A 23,283-nucleotide genomic window follows, 5' to 3' on the forward strand; every position below is an offset into this window, starting at 1 on the left:
AACCAGTGAAAAGGGGGAGGTGTTGAAAGATCTGTATTCTGTAGAATACTCTCAAATGTTTGCCTGTTTTCATTTTTAGCCATTTAGTTCTCATGGCTCTGTTCCAGGACTCTTTAATTTGCCAGTAGCTGTTTTTCCTACACAGATTACAGGAGTAATTCATCAGTGAATGTTTCACTCAGTGGTCCCATCTAATGTAAGGAAACATAAAAATGAATTTTTCCAATTATGCCTTTTTGTTTGTTTAGAAAGAATGTAGTAAGCTTTTTTTCCCTTTCTCTCCTCACAATCTAGCTTTAGTGTTCTTATTCTCACTTATTTATTGACCATTACCTTACACAGACTACAACGGCAATTTGTATGATGTTGAGATCTGCTTTTAAATACCAATAAATCCCCAAAAGGCAATGATTTTTGAATTTACTGGACTGAAACCCCAGAGGGGGACGTAACAAGAAAAAGAACATTAAAACATGTAGGCCCAGTACATGTTACAATGAAATAAAGTGTTTAGGAAAAAATTAAGAAAGCAATAGAGCCTTTCCTTTACTCAATTACTTTAAATTGGCTTATTTATATACAATGGCATCTGTTTATGTTATTCTAGCATTTATCCACCTCTTCAGTTTGATGATAACACTGCTACTTCTTTGGGGATCAAAAAATTTTAAAAAAAGTGATTCTGATGGTTTTGTTTTCCAAATGATGAAAATAGCAAAAAGAACTCATCTTTTCACACGAGAAAATATTGGATATGCAATTATTTCTTGAAGTATGAAGTAAGAAAAATGTTCCCTCAAAACATGTATTTCTAATCCAGCTTAACTTTGTACGTCCACAAGTAACTAATTCAGCTCATTTTAAAAATTAAGTTTAAATAATGGATGTTTTCCCTTGTCTTTCTTTTCACCTAAAACAAGGGAAATAACCAGTTTTCAACTTTCAACTGTTTTGTTCTGCCATTGTGTAGCCACAAATTTAAAGAATACTATTTATTCATCCTTTGCTTGAAGCAGGAAGAAATGTTAGGGAGATATTCTAGACCACCAGCAATTAGCAAACTGATCAGATATTATCTTAATCCGAGACCGAAAGTGCAAAGGACCATGGGGTTCACTGGAAGTAAAGAAGAAAACTATTTAACACTTATTATGTAGAGATCTGCCAATCAGAACTACTTTATAAAAATTTCAGTAAATAGTAATGCAATAATATATTTTTCTGGTAAGAACTGTTCTTCAGGGTCATATTTGCTCAGAGAGCTTAGTTTCTCCACCAAGAACAGAGAGAATTCTCATACTGAAAAGAATATGGTAATTTTCTTTTCCTCCCTCTTTAGCACAGAAGCACACAAAAATATTATTAATATTAGTGGATCTCAAAGAATGTATGTGATTGAAAATTAAAGTAATTGTTTTAATGAATAAACCCTAGTTGTTTTGCAGCAGACATCTATAAACTATTAGAAAGGAAAATCATGCCACTCTAAAATCAACGTGTGGGTAGCCCTGAATAGTTCGTCTTGATTTAAAATAGTGGCTGTGACAGTGTCCGTTGACTGGATATGGACAAGGAAAGTCTAATGACTTCTTTTGTTCACGTGCCATATGTAACGCCTGCTTCTTATGGGCAACATGTGTGCCACGCTTCCCTTCCTGCACCGAAGGTCGTAATGCAGGTAGCTGGCATTCAGTTCACATTGATGTTAATAGTGTGAGATCCCTCGGCCAGCTGTTGTCTGAAAAATAGAGATGGCATGGCCCACCCAAGAGACAGATGCCTTCACACCAATGTGACCCGTAGCTGGCACAGGCAGTTCAGGAATCAGCTTGTTAATGCTAATGTCTCCGGTGAGATGGGGATAAACAGCAGCTCTCTCAGTCCTATAGATTGAAAGTGTCACAAAAATACTGTCAGGCTCAGTTGCTGATCATTAAAAATGAGTACAAATGAGAGGAATAATGGCTTGTTGATCCACCTGAGTCAAGTTCGACATCTTTGTGACACTATTTACAACTGTATCGATGTCTTTCAGGCATTAGTAAGAAAGATTTTTGACAAAGAAAATAATTATGAAACTTCTTGAGTTTTGGAGTAAAAGCGGTCAATAACAAAACATACTATAAACTCCAATCACATAGTTTCTTAATTTACTGAGACCTCACACTTAGATAAACTTTGCGATGAACGTTTTGGTAAAACCAAAAATATGTTTGTAGTATGAAAACAGTTCTATTTTGCAACTTACATGTTTTTGACTCAGGATTTTAAAATGGTGTGTTTAGGGGTGCCTGGGTGGCTCAGTCTGTTAAGTGTCCAAGTCTTTTTTGTAATATTTTTTAATGTTTATTTATTTTTGAGAGACAGAACATGAGTGGGGGGAGGGCAGAGAGAGAGGGGGACAGAAGATCTGAAGCAGTCACTGTGCTGAGAGCAGAGAGCCAGATGTGGGGCTGGAATGAACTATCAGATCATGACCTGAGCCAATGACCTGAGCCAAAGTCAGGTGTCTGACTCTTGATGTCAGCTCAGGTCATGATCTCACAGTCTTGAGATCAAGCCCCACATTGGGCTGTGTGCTGACAGTACGGAGCCTACTGGGGATTCTCTATCTTCCTCTCCCTCTGCCCCTCCCCCTGCGCTCTCTCTCTCTCTCAAAATAAAAATAAAAATTAAAATTAAATAAAGTGGTGTGTTTAATATAAAAAGTTTAAAGCAGATATATGCTTTTGTTGTCGGCATTGTTTCCCAATCATTCAGTGGGAGGGAATACCGAGAGGCATAGCTTCAAGAGCAGCATGTTGATACGGAGATTTGATCAAGAATGTTGACCTAGGATCCAACTGCCACTTTCCTATTGAGAATCTAATCCCATTGGCCACACATCACTCCCTGTGTCATAAAAGGTTTATACCAACATCTAGTTTGACAGCTCAGGACCTCTGCCACAAGCCGAGAAAACATTTACTGAGGAATGTTTAGATGAATAAAGTAATAGTCTTCTACTTAATTTATGAGTGAGGGCTAACCCCTACCTGTAAATCACACAAAATTTTAACTGTATTGAGAGATCATTATTTTAAAAAGCTCTTTTAGTAAAGTAGATTGCTACCAATTCAGTGAGAGAGCTGGTGCAGTCATTCACTCCACAAATATTTATGGTGTATTCGCTATGGTTTTGCCCCCGAAATTTGACTGGGTGTTCACAGAAGATATGTAGAGGTAGAGATAGAGAATCAAACGATTATAAAGCAATACGACAAATAACTATAGAAAGGCAACCAAATAATTGTATTGGAGGATTGTAGGACGAGGTTATTGGAGAAAGAACAGTAAGGTTTAACAAAAGCTTTCTGTATGAGATAATTAGGGAAAGAGCATTCCATACAAAGGGGACAGTTGAATAAAGGCAGGAAGTGAAAATCAATCCATTAGGCAGAGACAACCATAAACAGTTCAGTGTTGCCCAAGTGCCCAGTGTAAGGCAAGCCATGGAATCAGTGACAGAAAGATAGGCAGAAACCACATCAAGCAAGGTTCACTGCCACTATTAACAACCTGCCTGCTATTTTATCCTCATGGCCTTTTGGGAGGTGAAGGCAACAATTCCAATGGAAGATAATGACGATAACAGGAAATGTGCAAAAAGAAGATGAATTGAATCTTTGTAGAAGGAGTATAATAATCAGAACTTAGTGATTGATGAGGCATCTGACAGAGACATGAGAGATTGCAGATTTTATAGGATGCACAAGTACTGTTTTGAGCAACCGGGTGGATGGTGGTGCCACCAGCTGAGGCAAAGGATCCACTTTAGGGGGAACATGTGGAAACAAGTGCCCGTGGAACATTCCTACAGAGATGCCCAGCTAATAATTGGACAGATGAGTTTGAAGCTCAGGGCACAGGGCTAATTTAAAGACACAGAATTGGAATCCACTGGAAAATAACAGTATCTGAAACCAGGAGACTGGATAAGATTGCCCAAAGAATACAGAAAGTGAGACGAGTTATGGATTGAGGTCCCAACTCTGGGGTACAATAATTTAAGAGATCGACAAAACAAAAGTAGCCAAGGAAGAAAACAGCAAGGTGTTGACCAGGGGTAAGAGGAGAAACCATAACAAAGTACTATTATGGGAACCACTAAAGTGAAAAATGCAGCAGAGAAGTCCAGTAAGATAAAGATGGGAAAACAAATTACTATCCCTCTCTGCCTCCCCTTACCTGAATACAAATCTGCATCATTAAAAATAGAAAGAACTTAGAAACCTGAGACCAGGAAACATCTAGGAAAGGCCCAGGTAAGCATACTCACATACAATTTAGGAGTTGTCTGTCCTTAATTTTTAAACAAGGGAAGGCTTATCAGTTTATTTTGTTAATTTGTTTATTCTCTACCTTGTCCTCAAAGCACTACAGATTCTTTCGGTAAAATTTCTGAATTCATTCTTTTCATTTAAGCTTGTAATAAATGTGAAGCAAAAGTCAGTTCACTGTTAAGTGTCTTTGAAAAGTATCAGGAGTGTAGATTGGATCTATTGGCAGTTAAGGGTGGAAACGTCTGCTTTACCATTAAGGTGAGAATGCTTTTGAGAGAGAAGCCTCACTCGTCAGCAGATCCTGATAGAAAAGTACAGCATTCTTTAATGCAGAGAGAACAGCACGTCGTAAAGAAGAAGGCCATTGAGCTATAAAGCCACGTAGAGCAAGCCTACTATAGACTCCTGAGCAGGGGATAGCAGAAATGCAAGGGGATGTCGGTTTCTGGGCATTGTACACAGGAGCAACCCACCAGCTGGAGCCATACCTAACTAACGCCATCCCAGCTTTGTTGTCAGGCAGTCAGATTCCAGTAACAACTTAATCTTCACAAGCATGTCTTGTGTGTCTTTGGGCAAATAATTAATGTTCCTAAATTCTACTTTCCTCATTTATTAAAATGGTGATAAAATAATTAATTACCCCATAAACTTGTGAAAAAGCCAGTGAGATACTATATACAGAGCATTAGTCTAGTAGTTGTCCTCAACACGGGGTGCTTTGTCCCCCAGGGAACATCTGGCGATGTCTGAAGACATTTTTTGGTTGTCACAGCTGGGATGGGGTGGCTGTTACTGGAATCTAGTAGCTAGAGGCCAGGGATGCTGCTAGGCACTCTACAGTACATAGTATAGCACCCCACCCGAATGGATCATCTGATCCAAAATGTCAATGGTGCCAAGGGTAAGAAACCTTGATCTGGTAGTCACACATTATAATAGCTGGTTCTTCTGGAACCCTCACACTGCGTGAGACGCTGAGTGCTTAACATTTATCTCATCTAACCTTCACCGAAATTGGCACTGGTATTATCTCCAGTCTACAAATCAGGAAACTGACATGCAAGAAAACGTTAAGTAATGTAAACAAGGTCACACAACTAGCAGCGACAGAAGCAGAAGTCCATAAATGTTAATGATCATTGTATTTCATGGACAAGTGAACATTTTTTCAGATAATATTCAGATATTTTCAAATATCCAACTCTGTATCACGTAACAAAAAAGACTGGTTATTCTACTTTCATCGAATCATTGACATAAATCTAGACACAACTGCTATGTTGCATGCTTTGACTTTCAGACTCAAGGCTTTCCTTAAATGAAGACAAAATGGAAATGTTAAAAGAGAAAAGAACTTAGCATTTCTTAAGAACACCTTAAAAAGACAATTGCCAGATATGCTTTTAGAGAAATCTTTTTAGTGTTAAAAATCAGTAAAACCTGACTTCAGGAACTGGCCTTAGGTCTTCTCTAATGCTGAAAGTCAATGGCTCTTTTTGTAATGGTGTTATGGTTTAAATACAGCTTCAGGCCTCTGTGAAGCTTGAACACGGGATCAGAGAGATAAAAGTCACCTGCCTAGATCACTTTCACTTTCTAGTCTGAAATTCTTAGCATCTGTGCATTTATCCAATTGTCAGTGATGTGTCATTGATTATTTTTAACAGTCTTTGCATCGATGTGTTTCAGAAGGTGGTTTTCTCTTCTTTAAATCTCCCTTTGGGGACTCTGAAATGTAAGCTGTCGAGTATGGATGTGTGCAGGACTGAAGAGAATCCTAGAAAGGCAACAAATGCTGAAATGTGAGCATACATACATACAAGTATTTTGACAAAATGTTTATGAAAATTTGGGGTTCCTGAATTTTTGACATAATTGCGTATCAAGTGAAGACAGTATAGTATTGTATGGCATAGTGGCTTAAAGTGCAAGTTCAGCATCCAAATCCTGACTATGCCATTTACTAATGATGTGATCTTGTCAAAGTGACTTGACTATTCTGAGTCTCAGTCACCCTTCCTATTTAAAAAAATAAATAAATGAACATTTAAAAAATTAAAAAAAAAAAAGGTGGGGGGGAGCACCTGGGTGGCTCAGTAGGTTAAGCGTCCAACTTCAGCTCAGGTCATGATCTCACGGCTTGTGGGTTCGAGCCCCACGTCAGGCTCTGCACTGACAGCTCAGAGCCTGGAGCTTGCTTCAGATTCTGTGTCTCCCTCTCTCTCTTCCCCTCCCCCACTCATGTTTTGTCTCTCTCTCTCTCTCTCTCTCTCTCTCTCTCTCTCTCAAAAATAAATAAAGATTTAAAAAAATTTAAAAAAAAAGCAAATCAGACTGACGATAGAACATTCTCCAAAAGTAAGATATTTATTTTTTATTTTACACTGTCATATTCCAAGGTCTGTTTTAGATTGTAAGAATACTACAGTGAACTACACTCATGCAGCTTACAATTAAAAAGTTGAAATGAAATATCATCTCTGATAGCAGTAATTGTCCTGAAGAAAATAATTCTGGAAGAGCTGATGGTAGTCAGACAAGAGCAGGGGCTTCTAAGGCCTCTGAAGAGGCCCTGTTTCAGCAGAGACTGGAAAGATATGAGGCAGTGATCCAGGTGAATACCTGGAAAAGAGCTCTCCAAGCAGAAGAAAGAGCAAATGCAAACATCCCCAGTCTGGAATACTCTGGCAATTTTGAGGAAAAGCAAGATATGTCGGACTGGCTCTCAGTGACTTATGAGCTGAATAAAAAGATAGCCAGGGATTAACTCATAGAAACTATATGCCATAGTAGCGTTCTGGATTTTCCTCTGTGACGAGAAGCCATTGGACATTTTTGATCTGTGTGTCATGATCCAATTTATGTTTTGAAAGAATAACTTCAACTCCTATGTGGAGAATAGGCTCTAGGGAACCAGGAATAGATACAGGATGACCAAGTAAAGGTAACTGCAATAGTACAGGCAAAAAATGGTGGTGGCTTAAAATAGGAAGATAGCATTTGGCAGCTGCTAAGAATGGTTATACTCATGGTGCGTTTGAAGGCAGATTGAATACAACTTTTGATAGATTTAATGTGAGTTGTGAGAAAGAAAATGGGAATGATTCCAAAGTTCTGGGCCTAAGGAGCTAACTGGGTGAATGGAGACTGAAGAAATAGGTAAAAAGGAGGGAGACTATAAAAAGCTTAGAGATACTCACTAGACATTCATATGGGAATATTCAGTAGGCCATTGGATATACAAGTATACATTCAGGAAAGAGGTGAAGAATGTACCTTAAAATTTGGGCATTATCAGGGTATAAATATAGCTAAGCTATCAGGACTGAGTGGGATCCCCGTAGGAATGTGTGAAAATAGAAAAGAAAAAAGGTCCTGGGTCTGACCTCTAGGGTTTTCCAATATTTAGAGGTCAAGAAGATGAAAATCATGGGAAGGTAGTGTCAGAGGTGAGCAAATAAACTTCTTCAAGAAAGAGAGAATGATCTGTCATATGCTGCAGAAGTGTGGGTGAGAGGGGAGCAGAATCGAACACTGTCAACACAGAGGCCACTGGTGACCCTGAGAAGAAAAGTTTCAGTGAATTGCTGAATAACGACTTCTAATTTCATTGAGTTCAAGAGAGAATGAGAGGAGTAAAAGTAGGAAAGGAAAAAATGATTAACATATTTTTGTGAGAAATCAATAACAAAATATATGTAAAGCATTTAGCCCAATGCTTGGCATATTACAAAATGCCAAAAAATAGTTACCATCATTATTTTTATCATTTTTATGTAGTCATCCCCTATCATTTGAATATTGACTGTATGTACAGCCAGACCAAGAGAAATGATTATTTATGTCTGTGTATATTTATACATGAATATTTTATTGGTAAAAGCATTTAATGTATATGTACTTATTCATATACATGAATAGATATGTATTGTGTGATATATATAGATATAACGATGATACTTTTACCAACAAAATATTCATGTATAATTATCTCATTTTATCTTCACAGCATTCCGTGGGGGAAAAATATAGTCATGTGAGTTTTTCTCTTGTTTTATAGCTGACAAGGCTTAGGCTCACAGTTTGTGACTTACCCAAAGTCATATATAAATCCAGAAATGAAACCAAGATCTAATGACATCTGCCTCTTTTCTCTTTTCAGCAACAAAGAGAAGTTCAGGTATCCCATCAAAGAGAAAATCAAACCATATCAATGAGAAGTCGACAATGCATACATCTGATTCGAAGAATGAACACCCAAGTATTTTTTTAAATTAATTAATTAATTATTTACTCATGCACTGTTGACTATCTTGCACAATTTGTTCCTTGTATACGTGGTCAGATTCCTCTATCAAGTGAGGAAATGTTCTGCCACAGAGAGATGAAAATGTTTCTTTCCTAGAAATTATGTTTAAAAAAAAAGATAGAAAGGGGGCAAAAGGCATACATTGAAATTATTTTTCTCATGCAACTGCCCATGCTGGCCCTGGGGATACAAGAGGAAACAGAACAAACATTCCTGTTCCCTTGACATCTATAGTCTAGAGATAGATATTAATCAGATAGATAGATAGATAGATAGATAGATAGATATAGATAGATATAGATAATAGATATTAATCAAATTTGCAAATGTTGTTTTGTTAAATTATGAAAGGTATATAGAGGAAAGTAATAGGGAACCATGGCAGAGAAAAACAGAAACAACATAATCAAGTGTCATTATATGAAATGACAGAAGAAATGTATGCCATTTGTATGAAAGACATAAGTAAATGTTTGAATCCTTTCAACAAGCCAGGTACAATCACTTCAAAAATATTGGAATGAAAAGAGATTCTCAAAAGAGATATGCATTCCGTAAGGGACTTTGGTAACAGATATGAAAGGGAAATTGGTGGATTTTCTTTTAAGGAATCTATGTTTCTTATTTCCAGATTAATGTAAACAAAGAGCAGTGTGCTTCCTTTACATGTCCTTATTAACGACTATTGAGGGCAAGGTAAAGCATTAAAAGAAAGAAGCATTAAACAATTCTGAAATGCTTTCAAGATATGTTAGCTGCTCCCAAGGTTCAAAGTTATCAGTATGGAGTCCTACTTACTCCTTCTACAAGGCAAAGTTTCCCATCCTGAGATACCAAGATTTCTTTAGAACTGCAACCGGTCCAAGTCCTTGGTAACTTCTGAGACACATGCATTTTCCCTTCAGTGAGAAAATGGCTAATATGTATCGTGTGTCAATCTTCAAATAAGATCCTTCACATTCCAATCATCTTTGTTAGTTAACATACTAAGTCTTCTTGTCACCAACACATGCTCTACTCTTCCCTCTTCCTCCCAAATTTTTCAACTGTGTTCTCTGGAACACCAATCTGACTAGCCACATCAACTTCCTGAAAAATGCATCTTCCACTTTGGTTAGTACTCTAAAGTTCCAATGTGAGGTCTGTGAACAATGCTTCATGGGCTCAGTAACATGTTTAAAAATATTAATTTTTAAATTTTCTTTCTGTTATTTTAAAATATGACTTTTTTAAAAAGTTGCCATATTATAAGAGTATCATCTACTTAAAAGGTCTAGGTTGCTTTGTGTATATAATCAAGTACTATAAGATCATCACTAAAACCATATTACGATGTCTAGAATTGTTTTCCATTGACAAAAATTAAATAAAAGTCTGTTTTGTGATTAAAGAGATGTATCATTGCTTACTGTAAGCCTAAAGTTACAGAAAACTTCAAAGGAAATAAATTATAAGGATGCTTCCATATCCTTTGGTTTTACCACAATATTTTTTGTGCTGAAAGATTTGTATGAATGGAAGCATGAATCTAGCAAACATAAATGTTTACCTTGAATTTTTGGACTGTTTTTGGTCTTTGGTTTTGAGTGTTTTTTTTTTTTTTAATGAAAACACTGCATTGGAATGATGAAAACATTACCAAAAATTCGCCAAGCCAGGAATCAAGATTTATCCTTGAATTTCAGTGCCTTTCACTCTTCACCCCATGCTTATTTACCTTTTGACTCCTATGGATTGAATCTCCTAAACATCTCTCAAATCCATCCATTTTTCTTCATACCCACAGGCATCACTCTGTCCAAACCAATGTCATACATTAATACAGTTACCACAATATTTTCTGTGGCTCTAGAGTTACTCCTCACTACCTTCAATACTGTATTCAGCTAGGATGATTCTTTCATTACAAACAAAAGATAAAGAAAGAAAAATAGATACATCACTGAGGTTGTTTTTAAAACTGCAACTACTTACAAATTCTGGAAGAGAGGTGTCATGGAGGGAAAACTGTATTGAGGTAGAAGAAAACTAATCACTTTGTTTATGGAAGACTGAAGTCCTTGGAGTTAATTTGTACTATAATTGCAAGTAAAAATACTGTAATGAAGAAATGTGAAGGTGTCTTTTGGGGCAGTGAGAATTTGTTGATGTTTGGTTTGATTTGGTTTTAGTACTATAAAGATTTATTTCTGTCTCAGAGTTTTCATCTAAGTTTGGTTGCTGAGGCAGAGTGGATTCTGTTCCATCAGCTGCATGGGCCAAGCCTGACAGGGATTCCACCATTTTGGTGATACACCATCGGAAGTTTATGCCTTCTTCAGCTGCGACTGCAGAGGGTGCATAGCACATGGGGTCCTTACACATTTTTGGTCCTTACATGGGAGTGATCCTTTGATCAGAATTAATTGGATGTCCCACCCAAAAAGCAATGAGGTTGGGAAACATGGTTTTCTATGTGCCCAGAAAGAGGAAACTGGATCATAGTAGTCTTTCTATTCATCATATCTTCCAGTCACCTGGCCTTGTTTAGAGAATTATCTTACCCACCAACTAAGGGAGACAACCCCATATCATACTAAACACAGAAGCAGGTTATTTCTTTTCTTGTTCAGGACACATACAGTCATTTTGATCCTATCCTAAGTGATAAAGACCAGTCCCATCACTCTATCCTATGGCCACCAAGGATAGCTCCTTGACTCACGCAATGATTTGACTCATTGCATTTTTGCTGAACCACACTCTTTGTATGTGAGGATATGAAAAAGGAGCAATTCCTCTGGGATCTGAAAGCAGGTAAAGAAAGGTAACTGTGTGGTCTTTACAAAAAAGCTTCCTGCCATTGAGAGAACATATGGAAAAAGTGATGTGACTTCCATGTACAGAATCAGAGTTTCATCTGCAAATATATATATAATGTGTGGTGATGTAGGGAGCTTCATGATCCTGGACATGGTAGGAGGATTTTATTTAACCTTGGGGAAGGTGTGAATCATGGCAGTGACTTGGCTTGTTTCGTTTTGCTTTGTTTTTTAATGGTAGGGTATGTTCATTTGTCAACTCTTTAGCCAGAGAAAGGAGTTATTTCTTTGTTTTCTTTGGGATTGAGATTCATGGGGTAGCTGAGGCTGAGGAAAGGGAAGAGGTAGGAGAAAGGGTTCTGCTCTGAAGAACAGATCACAGATTGCATCGACCTGTGGGATGGCTAGAGCTAAGAGAAGAAGTCAGAAACCCTTTACGACAGATAATGACAAATGAACTGACTTCCAAGTTTTCTTTTTCTTCTCTGTAATCCTCTTATGAAAGCCTCACATATTTAGTAAAACATGTTAGTATAGCCTTGGAGAAGGAAATAAACAGGCTCTATTTATGCTTGAGGCAGAACAGCATGGGGAGAAGACAGCAGCTTGCAGAGCCATGATAGAAAGCCCAGAAGGGTTCATGAGAAGCCGCAAGCACGAGTAAAGAGTGAACAGTGAAGGGCAACAACTGGAATAAACAGAAACCCTCCTTTTCTGGAGACAAAAATTTGTACTTTAAACAGATGAAATATTTGTTTGACAAATTTATATAGTCTGTGACTAACATTGTTCTAGGTGCTGGGCATAACAGGTATGAACAAAACTACCATAGCTCAGGCTTCATGGAGCACAGGTCCCTGTGGAAGAAACAGACAATAAAGAAACAAGCATAAATTATGTCATATGATGATAAGAGCCTTGGAGAAAACAAAGCATGTTTGTAGGGAGTAGCATCTGCTGGGGGAGAAGGCTCCAAGCCATTTTATAAAAGGAGATTAAGGGGACCTCTGTAAGAAGATGACATTTGACAGAGATCTGAAGGAAGTTGTGAGTGATCTATACAGATGTCTGCAAGAAGAATGTTCTAGGCAAAGGGAACAAGTGAAAAAGACTGGAGACTGGAGTGTGCCTGATATTTTTGATAGCTAAGTAAAGAAAGAAGCTCCATATGTCCATGTGACTCACTGCTATCTCCATCAGTATATATTGGCATCAAATCTTGTTTTCCACTGAGAAAGTCATTAACTTCATCAGAAACTGAACATGATTGGCCAGCTTATCCTAAAGTTTCACCAAAAAATGGAAGCAGATTGTGAAATTCTTTACATATATACCAGAGCTTTCTGATTTTCCACAGGACAAATCATGAAGCATCTGATTATCCTCCATGCAAATATTTATCTTTTTTTTTTTTTTTTGACAGAAAAAAGAGAGACAATTCCAAGAACAGTTTTTCAGAACAGAGTCCATTAATGATTTGCCTTATTTGGAAGCCATATTTAGACACATTCATGTGGTATATCATTTTACTCAAGGTCTTACCTCATTGTCAGAGATTCTATTGCAAGAATATGTGCATTCAGAGAACACTGGAGATAGAGGACAATATAAATGTCATGGTAATAAAGTGTTTCTACAGCCTAGAATTAAGAATGGCAAGGCTTTAAGCTCTCTGAAAGCATAAAGTTGCAGATATTCCTGTAAATTAAAAAACAAAACAAAACAAAAAATTTTGAAGTTACTCCTACTCAGGCAACCTTGAAATTAAAACATGAATTCATTATAATTTTCTTACTGACACTGGCAACATTCGTGTCACAGTCCTTCTTAAAGGTAGTTTCTTTGGTTTGAGGACAAAGGAAGTGATGTTACATGAATTCAGCTATTCAACACGGAGGCTTGGATGACCTCTAGAATCCCCTACGCAAGCCCATCTTCATCTGGCAAAGCGAACTATGAGAGGCTCGGTTCCACTTCCCAGCTCAAACTTTTTTTTAAATTTTTTTTATGTTTATTTATTTTGGAGAGAGGGAGAGACAGAGGGAGAGACAGAGACACATAATCTGAAGCAGGCTCCAGGCTCTGAGCTGTCAGCACAGAGCCTGACGCGGGGCTCAAACTCACGAACCGTGAGATCATGACCTGAGCCGAAGTCAGATGCTCAGCTGACTGAGCCACCCAGGCACCCCCACCTCAAACTTTTAAAGTCAGAGGGTTCCATATGTCTTGCCATCAAAATAAAGATAAATGTCTAAGAAATCCTTGGACAAGTACATTTCTGCATCAGTCTTTCAACATTTCTCTCCTTTCCCTTCTTTCCTTCCTTCCTTCTTTCCTTCTTACCTTCCTTCCTTCCTTCCATCCATCCATCCTGACTCTCACTCTCTCCTTTTTGTGAATAAACCTGAGTTTTCCCATTAAGGTTGCTTTAAAGCACATTAAAAGTTACTTTTAAAATTTGAATAGTTTGGAATTATGTTAATTTTTTGGGGAAATGACCATTCCTTCTTTGTATGAAAATCAAAGATTGAAAGATGTAGTTATTTGCAGAGATTGATTTTACATTCTGTCTCTGAAAATAAATCAATTTTCCATTCAACAGAATACATTGTATGCAATTTTTGTGTATATATGTGTTTACATGCAGTTTCTTGGGAACAAGTCCGTGGTTTCCATCAAATCCTCAAGTACCTTTCAAAGGAATCCAAAAAAAAAGTCCAGGCCTACTGCCTGAAAGTGAACCCCAGCTCTGTTCTCAGAATAGTTCTGCTGTTTCCAGTGGAGTCTGTTAATTTTCTCAAACTTCACAAACCTCGGCATTGGGATATGGTCCTCACTGACACTTCCATACCATCTCTCAGCCATCATCCCGTAGCACGGTTACCCTTCTGGCGTCACTGCCCTCCACCAACTTTCTTTTCATTACCCTTCATTTATTATAGACTTTAGAGTCTAATTCACAGTTCTCCTCTCCATTCCAGGTTCTGCTAACATTCCCAGAGACTTGAGCATACAGGTGGACAACATATCCAAAAGCTGTCCCCAAACCTCCCTTTATTTCCATAACTGCAATGACCTTCCCTCCCATTCTAAATCTGCTGCCCACATCCCATGGATATGCCCTGTTCCTTTGTCATTGTTTGAAATGTTCATCTATGATTTCCTAAATGTGAACATCACAATTTGACAAACACAACTCCTATCCTTTCAATTTTCTGACTCAGCTACTCATATAATACCTATAGCTGTGAAGTAGCCCAACAGTTACAGCAAGAGCTCTGGAAGCAGATGACCTAGGCTGAAGACCAATTCTGCCATGTTCAAGATGTATGAAGTTGGCCAAGTTTCTTAATCTCTCTAAGCTTCTGTTTTCGTGTTGTGTTTTTTTTTTAATGAAAATAGCAGTTGTTACTGAATGGATAATATAACCCATAACGTTTAGCATGATGCTGCTGAGGAAACATGCCATAAATCATAGGCATTTTTATTATTGTTTGACCTTACAAAGACTTCCAGTCACTCACTCTTCTAGTGTCTTCTATATTTACCCATTTCTTTTTTTTTTTTTAATTTTTTAATGTTTATTTATTTTTGAGAGAGACAGAGCACGATTGGGGGAGGGGCAGAGAAAGAGGGAGACACAGAATGAGAAACAGGCTCCAGGCTCTGAGCTGTCAGCACAGAGCCTGACGTGGGGCTGGAACTCACGGACCACAATATCATGATCTGAGCCAAAGTCAGACACTTAACCAACTGAGCCACCCAGGAGCCCTTATATTTACCACTTTCTAAATGCATTTGCCTCCCTCTCTGTCTTAACCAATGTGGTCTTTCACTCTCCTGCCAACATCCTCAGTTCTTTTTCTCCACTGCAGTCTCCTTGCAAAACCCCAGCCCTAGATCACCACGCACACAAAAAAGCACATGACTTCGTATGCTGTCCTTAGCATAGCGTTGGTGTCTAGCATTGTGAATGAATGAATATTATCATAAATTCAAGGCCCTGTGGCACCCTTAGAGCTGCCCCAAAGTATTACTTCCTAGTGTCCTAGTCATCTCTCTCCTTTTTTTCCACAGCATCTCTTTCAAACTCTCTATCATCTTCAAATCCCAACCTCTACCACCCAATGTCTCAAGAATTGCCATTTATGTATTGTCCTCTCATGCCACTGTCCTACTCTACTGGACCTTCTCCATCAGCATTCAGTCCTGCAGGAGTCTCTTTACTATCCAAATGAAAACAAAACCAGAGCCCAAAATTAAACACCTTTCCTCTTCACTTCCTCTCCAGTTATTGCCCTATTTTTCTCCTCCTTTCCCATCAAAAGTTCTTGAAAGAGTTGTCTAGACTCAGTCTATAGTTTGTCACCTCCCCTTTACTACTCAATATGATTTTCAATGTCACCAGGCAATTCAAACCATTCTTGCCAAAGTTACTTGTTACAACAGAAGCTTGGCATTTGGGCAGCCACTGACTTTTGACCTCTAGATATTTTTCTTGAATGCTTTCTTCCCTTGAGTTTTTTTAAAATAACAGTTTTATTAAGATGTAATTCACATACCATAAAGTTCATCCTTTTAAAGAGTCAATTCAATGGTTTTTAGTATATTCACAAAGTTTTGCATCATTCACCACTATCTAATTTCAGAATATTTTATTACCACCACCCCTCCTCCCCACAAAAGTTACCCTGTACCCATGAACAGTCACTCACAATATACTCCTTCTCTGGGAAAGATTAATCTGCTTTCTGTCTTTGTGGATTTGCTGATTCTATTCACTTCATATAAATGGAATCATACAATATGTGGCCTTTAGTGTTGACTTCTTTCAGTTAGCATATTTTCAAGGTTCATCCTGTTGCAGCATGTATCAAAAGTTTATGGCTGAATAATATTCCATTGCATGAATATATCACATATTGTGCATCCATTAAACTATTGATGGGCATTTGAACTGTTTCCACTTTTTGGCTATTGTGAATAATGCTGCTTATAAACATTGATATAAAGGTTTTTATTTTTAAAAACTATAAACAACTTAAACAGCCATCAATAGGAGTCTAGCAAGAAATTTCATGGTATATGCATAGATTGAAATGCTTTCTATTAATAAAAGAATTTCTAGGTGATACTCTTGTGGGTTGTTTCTATTTTTTTCTTATACTTTATTCTCATTTTTTTCTGAGAACATGTATATGTATATGAGAAAATATTAATGGGGACATTTTCACTTTAGGAAGGATTTTATGTTTATGTTATGATCAGATAAAATCAGATCAAACCAGAATCAAATTAATACCCACCGCCCATATCCTCCTAAAGAACAATACCTTAAATCAGAATCCTTCCTGGGAGAATTAATGGACATGTAACTCTCCACTGACAGTCTCCTTTTGTTGCAAGCCATTTTGGTCATTGCTATGGCCTTTCTGGTGGAGAGGAGGTGAAAAGAAATGTTGTCAGGGCATGGAGGAACTCAAATATCTTGTAAACAGTGTTTATTTGCCTTGCCTACAGGCTAAAAGCAAAAGGCCCTAAACAAAGGAGAGAGGTAAAAGCAGACCTCAGGGAATTAGGAGAAATTGTCAATAGTCTCTGGTATTTACTTCTGCTTCCTTTGTCTGCTTCTTCAGCAGCTTGTGTTAATATCAAAAGGAAAAGCAATTTGATATCAAACTAATGCACTTGCTGATTAAAAAAATCACCAAAACATATCCCCAGTGCCTGGCATGCACCAGAAGCCATTGCAGGAGCCTTAGATAATAAATACCATTATCATCTTGTAAACTAACTCATCAGAATCCTTCAATAACCCTGTTCAGGGGGATTCCTGCATCACCACTTTATAGGTAGGGAGACTGAGGCCCTGGAAAATTGAGTCCTTTGCTCAGGTCAGCAAAATTTGTAAGTGGTAGGCTGGGTTTCTTAGCCAGTTTTCTCTATTCTTGTAGGTTCTTTTCTTTTCTTTTTTTTTTTTTTTATAGCAGTTTTACTTATTTATTTAAATGTATTGTATTTATTGTGATAAGAACACTTTACATGAGATTTACCTTCTTAACAAATTAGAAGTATACAAGGCATTATTGTTGACTATAGGTACAATATTGTAAAGTGGGTCTCTAGAGCTTATTCATCATGCTTAACTGAAACTTTATACCCCTTGGTTAGTAACTCCCTTTTCCTCCTCATCTTGGTCTCTCCCAAAGCTGAGGCAAGAGAATAACAAAGAAGGAGACTTCCAAAGAAGTGAGTATCTTGGAAAGCAGGAGGTCCCACTAATCGCTTCTTTATAAAAGCAAATTTGGAGGTAAACACTCCTTTGGGAAGCAAATATATTGGGTCACACAGCCTCTGTTTGCCCACACAGCCACTGTGCCAGGAGAAAAACTCCTCTTCTGTTGGTTCTGAAAAGATCATCCTAAACAGAGAGGTCTGCAAGTTGTCTGGGTGACTCTGGGGAAAGTCTTTCACCACAAAGGGGTAGTAGCACTGTTCTTCACCAGTAATCATTAAGGGACCCTGGAAGAAGTAAAGTGATAATATATCTCCCAATATAAAAAGGAAATGGTCTGCATGGATTAAAGGAGGTCAACACAGTAAAACCATGCTAGTAAGACATTCAAGTTATTTTTGCTGCTGCCTCTCTTTCCATCCAGGAATCTGACATTTTCGTGTTCTTGCTCCCTTCCTGCTATCAGCTCAAAGGCTGATCTGAAATCAATCATTTACAGCTTAGGGAGACTGTTTCAGAGCCAAGGTAGACCTCGCCGAATCACTCAGGGGCCCATCCCTAGAAGTTCCTGGGCTAGAGAAGTACATGCAGCTCAAGAATTTAATACACATGTGCAGTGGAATTGCTTGCTACTATTTCCTCTATTTTTAATACTTTTATGACAAGTGTATGGTTTTTTGCTACAAAGGGTCAACGACATTTTTGTGGACTGGCATGACAAGATAATGATTATTTTTTAAACATCATTTCAAAGGGGGGGTGTATAACTCAAATTTCAAAATTATTAACATTCGTACTTATAAAAAACAATGTTTCTAAATTTTGAATTACATGGATGCTAAATCAGAAATCAAAGGTAGTTAAACACCACAAACTGCTCTTGCAGAAACATATTTGCCTTTGGAGTCAGAGTCTGAATATTACTGCTGAAAGTAATGGGAAACCACAGAGGTCACGAGGAAGAGTGACAAAATAAAAGTGACATTTACAGAAAATCAATTTGTTAGTGGTGTGGAGAATGAACTAGAAAAAACAGAGGTGGAGCAAGCAAATTAGAAAACTCCTGTTGTATACAAGCCACAATACTGCATATTTTACACATCTAACCTCACTTTCTCATCATGACAACAATCTGCTGTAGATATTTTGACATTCGTTTTATAGTTGAGAGAACTGAGGCTCAAGGAAATAAAATAGCTCTTTCAATGTCACATTGCTATTCAATATAAGTGCTAATTTGGGGAAAGAGAGAGTACAGAATAGACTTATGACACACTAGGACCTAAGATCAGTTACTTTGATGATCCTCTCCCTTGAACAGTGCTTCTAACTTGGCCGATCGCTGGAAACACCTGAAGAGCTCTTTAGACTACGGAGTCCAGCATCACACATCAGAACGATTCTGATGATAAGTCAGTTTTGAGAACCTCTGCTGTCATCCAGATGACCTTCTGGTTACTGAAAAAGAAACTAAGCCCAAGGGATAGTTAATTCATCATTTGATCTATTAAATTTGAGATAGTGGCAGGGCACCCAGTAGGATCTCTGCATAATTTCGCTGGAGATAGGAGACCAGAGCTGGGAAGAAATGTCAGAAGTAGAGAAATATATTTTGGATTTATCTGCATGGAGGTGATAGTTGGAGTCATGAAATGTCTTCCAGGAAGAAAAAGAGGGGGGAAGGAATAGAGACTGAGGGCAGAGGTGGAATGGGGGGAGGAACTCACAGGTAGATATAACTGAGAGCATTTAGACAAAAGCAGAACGAGGAAGATAAACTGTCGTGACTATAGTTTCAAGGACATTTGTGTATTAATGATGCCTGTGGTATATACTCACTCCAGTCTTCCCTCTGACCTCTAGTCTTAGAAACCCTACTTAAAACACCTCTGTTAGTGGGGCACCTGGGAGGTTCAGTCGGTTACGTGTCTGACTTTGGCTCAGGTCATGATCTCGTGGTTTGTGAGTTTGAGCCCCGCATTGGGCTCTGTGCTGACAGCTCAGAGCCTGGAGCCTGCTTCGGATTCTGTGTCTGCCTCTACCTTGTTCTCTCTCTTTCTCTCTCTCTGTCTCTCTCTCTCTCAAAAATAAATAGACCTTAAAAATTTTTGAAAAAAAAAAAACAAAAAACCTCTATTAGTATAAAGACTCTTCAAACTCATCATGTCCCAGAATGAACCCAAGACCTCCTCCTGTTCCAAACCTGGTTTTCATACAGAGTTCTTTTTTCCAGTGAATGACATTTGTATACTCCAAAAATGTATGGTTAGTATCTTTGCCTCCATATCCAATTCATCTATAAGCCCTAAGACTTTACATGAATATCTCTGAAATTCATCTATTTCTCTTCATTACTACTGCCACCATCCCAGTCCAAACTACCATCATCTTTCCCCTGAACTGCTGTACTTAATCCCTAACTGGTTTCTCTACATCTGTTCTTGACTCTTCCTAATTGGTTCTCCACACTGAAAACAACATGGCATTTCAAGTCTGATCTTGTCACTCTCTAACTTAAAATTCTTTAGTACTTCCCATGGCTCTTACAATCTTACGAGACTCTAAATGACCTGGTTCCTGCTTACCTCTCCAGCCTCATCTTGCACATTCGCCCTTTGTTCAACAGACCCTTTACACCAACCTGCCTCTATAGTTTTGCTCACACTCTTTATCTGTCCCTAGAATCCTCCCAGTGTGCCCCTTCCCCTCCTACACACACACAAACACACACACACACACACACACACACACACACACACACACACACCCCTTGTCTTAGTTGACTTCCAACGCACTCTTTCTGAACACCCATACGAATAAATTGTTGCTGGAAACCTTCACTAACATACCTCCCTTTGTCTGTTCCCTTACCCCATTATACCACCTCATAGCATAATGTGACTTTACAGTTTTATCAGTGTGTAGTTATACATCTATTTGAGATTATATGACTTTTTCCTTCTTTAATTAACTATAAACTCCCTGAGATAGTATTCCTAATATTAAACATGACTTGCTGGATGGTAACAACAAATATTTATTGAATTTGATCTGCTGCATTGGACCAAGAGGCTGTCAACAGAATTCAGCTTAAAGTTCAAAAATCAAATTTCAGGATCATGTTGGGGTCAAACTAGAGGAAAGGTAGCCCTAGGGTTCTGTGCCTCATGTTCAATGCCTCACAGATGTGCAAGTGAGACAATCTGCCTCAAAGAAAGGAAGCAAAGACAGTCTACCACCTCATAGTACTGTTGTAAATATTAAAGTATGCAAGACACAGTATTTTATAAGCTGTAGTAGCTGTTGTCAGAGACTTGGGTTAAGCCTATGTAATGTGATATAAGATTAATGAAAGTAGAGAAAGGCTTTCATTCAAATTCAGCACATAGAACAGTGCCTGGCATGTAGTAGAGCTCACTAATTGTTTGTCAAGGAATAAGTCGCTTTCCCTCGTAGTAAAATAAGTTAAGTTAATGGAACACTTTGTTGAATGACTGAATCCTAATCTCTGAAGCATACATAAGTCCTTACGGGAATTTAATTTAAAGATTCTGAAAAATAAGATAGAGTCACTTATACAAAGGAGTGTTTAAAAACTAAGATGGTAAAACACACAAATTATCCCTGTAAGATAACTTCAAAACCTATGTCCCTAGTGAATTGCAATAGCAATTCTTGTCACCCTCTAACTTAATCCTTGAAAACCAACTTGTGCATCATTTCCTCCAGAAAGCCGGTCTTGACTCCCCATGCTGGGTTAAGTACGCACCACAACCCCCAACACAAATAGAGCTACCACTCCCTAAACTTCTGCAGCACCGCAGAAATCTCTAACCAAACTTTGTCCTACTGCTTTGAAATTCACTGATGTCTTTCCACCACTCTTTAAGGTCCTTCAGGTCAATGAAATTATCTTATTCTTCTAATGGTTGCTAATTCCTAACATAGTATCTGGCACTTAGTAGATGCTAAATAAGTTTTTGTTGAAGTGAACTGAATTCTTGAAGACTTTCATAGATGGTATCAATTTTATAACCTGATTCACTCATGCATTAGGTTTCGGCCAGTTTCCAGCTAATCCCTGTCCATACCTGTAAGGAATGATAACATATCATTTCATAAAGACTTTCTGGACCATTTTCAGGGTACCAAATGTCATTTTAAAAGAATTCTGATCAATACTAGTTTAAATTAGATATCAGAAAATCCAATGCATACATAAGTGTTTGCAGTATTTATATAAAGCTAAACTGAACAGTTTCTTCCATTTCCTTTCCTTCGTTTAGCATGACATTTTAGCTGATATCCCTGAACTGCTGGGTAAAGCAAATGCATTTATATTAGAGCCAGTATTCCCCCATGAGATTCTGCCAACAGGTGTTCCAGCTTCTTGATTCTGTGTACATTTTTCCCTTTACTTACTTTATTACTAGAATTAGAATTCTTTATTAACGTATTTACTCTGATTGCTATAAAGATTGGATCTATTTAAATAAATAAGGCTCTTTTAGACTACATACAGAATGAAAATTTAAGGATCAACTGCTCCCCAGCATTGTATGATGTGTGGTCAACAGATAACATCCTTGTGTTTTGTTGTTTGTTTTTTTTTTCCTACACCTTCCCTCAGCTCTGAGGTTCTAGAGGAGAAAAAAGAGAGCCTAGGAACATGTCTTTATATTCACAACTCTCAATATTCCAAACACAGAGGAAAATCCTGCTCTAAGAAATTATAGCTTAATTCTCCCCTTCCAAATATGACATACCAGCATAGGTCCATATATTCCAGATAATCCTCTTCAGTAAATAAATAACTTGTGTTGGATAACACAAGTGTAACCATATATTTTTAAAGTACCACAATTCACAGAAAATTGTCTTACAGAAACAAACAATGGGAAACGTATAGAAATATTCGATTTATTTCTCTGAGCAGGCACCTCCCCAGAAGAGAATAGATTGCAATATCTTTAAGACATATGGTTTGTCTTTGGAGGAGGAGGGTGGGGGTGAGGGGAGAGTCATTTTTCAGTAGTCTTAAATTGGCAACTTTAGTTACATTTGCAAAAATATTTATGATTCATAAAAATTTTTTTAAAGTTTTCTTTGCCGTGTACTAATCTTGAACTCTCCTGATACTGCTTCATTCTTTCCCAAGAATTTTGTATTTTATATTGCTAGACACACACACACACACACACACACACACACACACACACACACACTTTACTTCCCTGACTGGTTTCAATTGTATTCATTATCTTCTGTCTTTTTCCTCTCCCACATCTCTTGCCCCAACAGAAGGAACATTCTTACACGTATTATTTTGGATTAACCGGTTGAACATCCTCAATGATTATTGCTCTGCAGCGCCCCCTGCTGGCAACATACATGATCCAATTTATCTGTCCCTTCCCAGCTGTGTCTGTCAAGCCTGGTGCTTAATCCCGGACGAACCACGCTCCAGCCTAGCCACAAATGACCTGCAAGTTCAGCAGATCCTGGAACGGGGCTGCCTAACATCTGCAGGGTAGCAACTCCTCCTTGTTTTCAGTGTGGAAAGAGAGCACCAGAGGAATGCATAATTTTTATGAGTCTTTATTTTCCTCATGT

The 23,283-nt window shown here is 37.9% G+C and overlaps 1 long non-coding RNA gene across 2 annotated transcripts; it reads left to right on the plus strand.

Moving 5' to 3' along the window:
• The first annotated feature begins 109 nt into the window (after positions 1–109).
• LOC122199131 lies at positions 110–17,703 on the plus strand. 2 transcript variants are annotated; one of them, XR_006193355.1, is made up of 3 exons: positions 110–196; positions 6,015–6,127; positions 17,645–17,703. It is a non-coding gene; the product is annotated as an uncharacterized LOC122199131 (long non-coding RNA). The 2 variants fall into 2 exon arrangements; XR_006193352.1 differs by lacking the exon at positions 17,645–17,703 and adding an exon at positions 8,488–8,579.
• Positions 17,704–23,283: the final 5,580 nt, after the last annotated feature.

Source organism: Panthera leo, chromosome A1 (genome assembly GCF_018350215.1).
Source record: "Panthera leo isolate Ple1 chromosome A1, P.leo_Ple1_pat1.1, whole genome shotgun sequence".
Lineage (NCBI taxonomy): Eukaryota > Metazoa > Chordata > Mammalia > Carnivora > Felidae > Panthera > Panthera leo.